This window comes from Podarcis gaigeae (genome assembly GCF_964106915.1).
Source record: "Podarcis gaigeae genome assembly, chromosome: 1".
Taxonomy (NCBI): Eukaryota; Metazoa; Chordata; class Lepidosauria; order Squamata; family Lacertidae; genus Podarcis; species Podarcis gaigeae.
In genome coordinates, this window is record NC_139678.1 from 39,585,789 (window position 1) to 39,592,142 (window position 6,354).

At 44.1% G+C, this 6,354-nt stretch overlaps 1 long non-coding RNA gene across 1 annotated transcript; it reads right to left on the minus strand.

Annotated features, from left to right (window-relative positions):
• Window positions 1-643: 643 nt before the first annotated feature.
• On the minus strand, window positions 644-4,159 carry LOC310847821. Its single transcript, XR_014566035.1, has 3 exons — window positions 3,845-4,159; window positions 2,824-3,475; window positions 644-1,839 (listed from the first exon to the last, which is right to left on the minus strand). It is a non-coding gene; the product is annotated as an uncharacterized lncRNA (long non-coding RNA).
• Between the last annotated feature and the right edge of the window lie 2,195 nt (window positions 4,160-6,354).

Below are 6,354 nucleotides of genomic sequence, written 5' to 3' on the forward strand. Positions count from 1 at the left end.
GATAAAGCGGGGTATCAAATCCAAACTCTTCTGCTTCTTCTACCAGGGCTCAGCTCCACTTTCAGTGTTGGAGTCAACCCTGGAACATATAATAAGGACAAGTGAAAATCCTAAACAGATAAGATAGACATTTTTCTCTCTACTGAGCTCCTATAGTGACACTAGTGATGGGTGGATCTATCCATTTCAGCTCCACATCAAGAGTGCATGTGTTAAATCATTTGTCCTATTTCCATGTTAATCTGTGATTATCTTTTTTAGAAACTGTACAGAAATTTGTATTCACATATTATTTAAATAGGGACACGTGTGGTGCTGTGGTCTAAACCACAGAGCCTAGGGCTTGCTGATCAGAAGGTCAGTGGTTCGAATCCCCGTGACGGAGTGAGCTCCAGTTGCTCGGTCCCTGCTCCGGCCAACCTAGCAGTTTGAAAGCACATCAAAGTGCAAGTAGATTAATAGGTACTTCAGCGGGAAAGTAAACGACATTTCCATGCGCTGCTCTGGTTCACCAGAAGCGGCTTAGTTATGCTGGCCACACGACCCGGAAGCTGTACACTGGCTCCCTTGGCCTATAGAGCGAGATGAGCGGCGCAACCCCAGAGTCGTCCATGACTGGACCTAACGGTCAGGGGTCCCTTTACCTATTATTTAAATAAACGTTTTACCACAAAATTTGTATTTAAATTGGTAAGTTGCCTTGACGTGTGTACTTCTAAATATTTTTAGTCTAAAATATACATATTTTTCATGCACTTGGACATGTATTCTGAGCAGATAACGCTATTGCAAATTTAACAGAAGTGCAAAATCCAAAGGATAATTACGTTTCAACTTGTGTTCTGGTCAAGTGAAATTCAAAGACCAGTATTCCCAGACAGACATGAGCCCTGGGATCTGCTTTTCTGCTCCAAGAAACATTTGAGGCCTATCCCCATTGGAGCATCCTCATCTTCCCTTCTATATCCTGGGATAACAACAACAGGCTGTCATCTGGCTGCATAAAAGAGTTATTTCAGGTAATTTTGTTAATTCTGTTGCACTTGATACTGCCATCTTTGATATCTTAAAAGCCTCTGCTATGAGTGCTGCAGTACATACTTGAGCAATGATGCAAAGAAGGCATCGTGAAACTTTCCTTGCTGACAAAAGTAAAATCAATGCCAGCCCACAAGTGATGTTTTCTCCCTGTGTCACTAAAATGAAAATTGACTTGATGTGTAACATAAGTCTTTAGTGTCTAGCACTGTAGGGAATTGCACACCCTTGTCTGCCTCTGTGTACTTATTCCCTTCAATAATCCACCCGTGTTTATTTTGGCTATTCGTCTGAGGAAAGAGTAACTAAACAATTCTACTGAGAACATCACAGCAACAAATACTATTTATCTTCTGTATTAAAATATAGGTTTTAAATGCTGCAATCATATATCTAGCATTTTTTCAAGCCGCTGCATTAGGTCAGGAGGGCCCATCCCCCATAATCAGTATATGGCTTGAGTTAGATTTAAAAACAGGTCCCAGAGGTTGACAAATGGATTAAAGTAGAACATAAATTCCTTATGTCACCCAGTCCCTTAAACCTTGATGTCAGTAACATTCCTAATCATTCCATTATTATAAATGTCAAATATGCTTTACATGTGTTAAAGGGACTGTAAGAAGTGAGAGCCTAGCTAAAAGAAGAAAGACTCATGTGCTGCTGCCTCTTTACTATATATCAGAAATGAAAACACAGTTTTGCTCCCAACCCTGCAACTTTCCTGAGTGATGGGAAGTTCAAGGAAGCATTTGCAGGGTATTCTTCAAAAGAGGGAAACTCTGGATTCTTACACAATCTCTGTGAAAAATTGGGATTAAAAAGAAAACCACAACAATGTAATAGTTGAGAATAATTCAGAGGTGAGCAGCCGCTGCTGCCATTCCAAGCAGTGTTAGCTGTAGCAGGGATAGCTAAGGTGTCATTGGACTACAGCTCCCATCAGCCTCAGCAAACATGGTCAAAGGTCAGGCATGATGGGAACTGTGGTCCAACCACATCTGTGGTCCAACCTTGGCTATTCTGGAGCTATCAAATTAGCGTTGTTCTCAGAGCATGTCAGACACCGTTCAAGACAACTGGCATAAAACTTAACACCAGGGCTTTTTTAAAAAGGTGGAACTCTTCCAGCTGCAGCCGCCACTGCCCATGTCGCCTCTGACATGGCTTGAGCAGCCATATGTCCTGATTTCCCTAGACATTCCAGAAATTTCCTCCAAGATGCTGGTTCCGACGGCCGAATCCCAGCAATGTCTGGGAAATTCTGGACGTATGGGAACCCTAAACTCTCTGGAACTCAGTTCCAGCACCTCTCAGGTGGGAGCCATTGCCATTATAAGAGAACAAGGGAGGCAATTCATGGTGAGTTCTGGCACTTCTTTTTCTAGAAAAACAGCACTACTTAACACACACACTTCTCAGTTTCACACTATAAGGCTACAGTCCTATAAACTACCCACTAAACACTCTGAAGCTCACCTTTGGGTAAGTCACATAGGATGCTGTTGTAAGTCAGTGTATCTGATGTTCTGTAAAATCACAATGTGGTAGTGATGGAACAATCTGTCCATTCTGGTTTCTCATTTTTCCAATCTTAATTTTCAAATCAGTTTGCATTTTTTAAAAAAAATCATCAGCATTTTTGTGTGATTTTCTTAGTAGACACATTTTTATATGGCATTTTCCCAAATATAAACATTTTTGGCAAAACAATTTCCCCAAATGTAATGCATTTTTGTATGATCTTTTCACAAGTATATGCAATTATATACCCACTTTACTCACTTGGAAAGACAGACGAACTAATGCCAGTGTACTGGAAGAAGCAAAAATCACCAGTGTTGGGGCAATGATTCTTCAACATTAACTTCGTAGGACTGGTCATGTTGTTTGGATGCCTGATTATCATCTTCCAAAGCAACTACTCTATTCTCAACTTAAGAATGGAAAGCGAAATACCGGTGGACAACAAAAATGGTTTAAAAACACTCTCAAGGCAAATCTTTAAAAAATGTAATATAAGCACTGATAACTGGGAAACACTGGCCTGCAAGCGCTCTAATTGGAGAACAGCCTTTACCAAAGTTGTTGTGGACTTTGAAGAAGCACAAACTGGGGGCGAAAAGGAGAAACAAGCTAAGGGGAAGGCACGTTTGGCAAACCCTCACTGTGATCAACTCCTGCCTGGAAACCTATGTCCTACTGTGGAAGGACGTGTGGATCCAGAATTGGCCTGCAAAGTCACTTACGGACTCACTGTTAAGACCGTTTTCTTGGAGACGATCTTACTTGGCTATGACTGATTGCCAAAGATGATGTGCGTTTTTGCACGCATTACTTTGCTAGAGAACTACACTCCAATTTGGATAAGTAGCTGTGCTGTTGTTCACATATTGTTTCAGATAGTGTGAATTAAATAAATTCACTGGATTGAACGCTTCCGCCATGCCTAAGGTAAAGGTAAAGGTACCCCTGCCCGTACGGGCCAGTCTTGACAGACTCTGGGGTTGTGCGCCCATCTCACTTAAGAGGCCAGGGGCCAGCGCTGTCCGGAGACACTTCCGGGTCACGTGGCCAGCGTGACAAAGCTGCATCTGGCGAGCCAGAGCTGCACACGGAAACGCCATTTACCTTCCCGCTGGTAAGCAGTCCCTATTTATCTACTTGCACCCGGAGGTGCTTTCGAACTGCTAGGTTGGCAGGCGCTGGGACCGAGCAGCGGGAGCGCACCCCGCCGCAGGGATTCGAACCACCGACCTTTCATTCGGCAAGTCCTAGGCGCTGAGGCTTTAACCCACAGCGCCACCTGCGTCCATGCCTACAACCATCCAAAAAGGGTTTGGGACGTTGCTTGCCTTAAGGAAGGTACACCATAATTGACCTCAATAGCTGCAATTACACAGAGGGGTCGACGCTGAAGAGTTAAAACACATGGGGGAGGTGGCAGTTAGTAAGGATTGCCTGCATTTGAGGCCATCTAGAAAATCTGGGTTCCATGAGCTTTACAACAAGATCATTTTAAAATGTTCAATATTCCCTCCCAACCCAATTTCCCATGTTTGATGGAAACCCTGCAAGAGTCAGTGTTGCCTCTGGTCTTGCAGTCCTTTCAGAGTGGCTTTTGGACATGAATCATATACAGTGGTACCTAAGGTTACATATGCTTCAGGTTACAGACGCCACTAGCCCAGAAATAGTACCTCACGTTAAGTACTTTGCTTCAGGATGAGAACAGAAATCGTGCTCCGGCGGCGCAGCAGCAGCAGCAGGAGGCCCCATTCACTAAAGTGGTGCTTCAGGTTAAGAAGAGTTTCAGGTTAAGAACGGACCTCCGGAACGAATGAAGCACTTAACCCAAGGTACCACTGTATATAACATGAAGGAATGCTTCCTGTATCCATGTGCAATGTCCCTTCACTGCTGTGTAACATTAATATGTTACACACCGCTTCTCAGAACTATGAGCAGTTTCTGCAGCTTTCTGGAGAGCTGGCAATTCCAAGCTATGCTGGTGATCATTATCCCCTTCTTCCACATATGCTTTTATAATATATTCTGAATCAACGAAGTCAGATGATCCAGGCCCCGCACTGCACATGGCTCTCCAGTGCAGATATCATGCCCTTGATTGGAGGGAAATCATCCTGCCAAAAAGCGAAACTGCCTTGTAAACTGCAAATAAGCCGAAGGAAGCTTTTAAATGCTAGGTTACCCTCATAGCCCATAAATGGGGATCACAGTTAACATATCTGTAGATAAAAGGCACTTTTATCTTATCTTTAACTGCAGGACTTCACACGCTCCCAGTTACTTGCCTCAATTTTAGGATAATCCCCATTTGCCTTGTGGAGAGATGGGCATGCTGAAGATAATGAACTACAACAGATGACGATCACAATCTTTCCCATGTTTAGGGGTGGGGGAGGTAGGGGAGAACTAGGAAACTTCATATTGTTTGATCAAGCGTCCCATTCTTAAAGTAGAACGGCTGTGTGCAGGAATTGAGGAGCCTAAATGGGGGAAAGGATCAAACGGAAAGGAGGAAGATGCCTGCTTCTTCCAGATCATTGGGAGACACTCGTGCAGTTAAAACTGGGATGCCACACATCACTATTTTGCCGAAAGGATTAGCATGGGCCAGCCACCATCTCTTAGACTAACCTACCTCACAGGATTGTTGTGAGGGTGAAATGGGGAGGTGGAGAACCATGTACACCGCCTTGAAAACCTTGGAAGAGAAAGGTGGTATATAAATGTAATAAAATAAAATATGAAACCAAGCAGAGCTGAATGGCGGGAACCTGGTTTGGAGCAGTTGATCTCCCCTTTCCACCTCAACTTCCGAAGGAGCAGGGGTGCTGTCCCCCCCCCCCCCACGACCTTCCTGTGAGGTGAAGAGCTTCAGTGGAGGCTGGGGAGGGCTTTGATCAGTCGAGAGAACCAGCGACTGAACAGGAGTCTGGAGAGGAGGGTTCAGTCGAGTTATCTAGACCCAGGCACCATCTTTGCAGCTGGGAGCAGACTCGCACACCCCGAGAGGGTATCGTGTTTCACAATCCCAGTTTTCATGCAAGTCTTCCAAGTGAGTGTTCCACACCTTGTCTATAAAAGCTTGGTGGGTGGGACGCATTTGTCACTTCCATCCATTTCTGAGCTTCTTGCTGTGCTCCTGAATGATGACTCCTGAGCCCTGTGTCTACTCACTTGCCTGAATAAATTTGGCCATGGGTGTAGACAGGATTGTTAGGGGAGGCAGGCCTTTTGTTAGGGGGAGGGCAGAACCTCAGTTTGCTATGTATTTTTATTGAATTTTATTGATTGGGGGGCAGCTGCCCCTCCCTGCGCCCCCGGCTACACCCATAAATTTGGCTCTTACAATAGCTTCTGTCTCTGTGTTTTGGGGCAGGAGCAAGGACAGGGCTTCAAGAGTGTACTGGAAAATAACATTGGAGCACTTAAAGTGGATTAAGCACTTTGCGGTGGAACAAAACTGCCAGAATGGGATGTTATGGAGACGGACAAGCCCCATAGCAGCACATAGGCCAGCATAGGCAAACATTTGGGCTGATGCTTGTCTCCACAGCTTTTCTTGCTTTTCTTTCTCTTTCTTTCTTTCTTTCTTTCTTTCTTTCTTTCTTTCTTTCTTTCTTTCTTTTCCTTCCTTCCTTCCTTCCTTCCTCTTTTTAAACCATTTTAGTGACATGGTCCAGCAGACTGGTCATGAACCTGTTTGTAGATATTTGTTTTTATCATTTCCCTACCCACTTTTGAAAATACCATCCTTTTCTACAACAAAATGCTGCTTATTCCCATCAA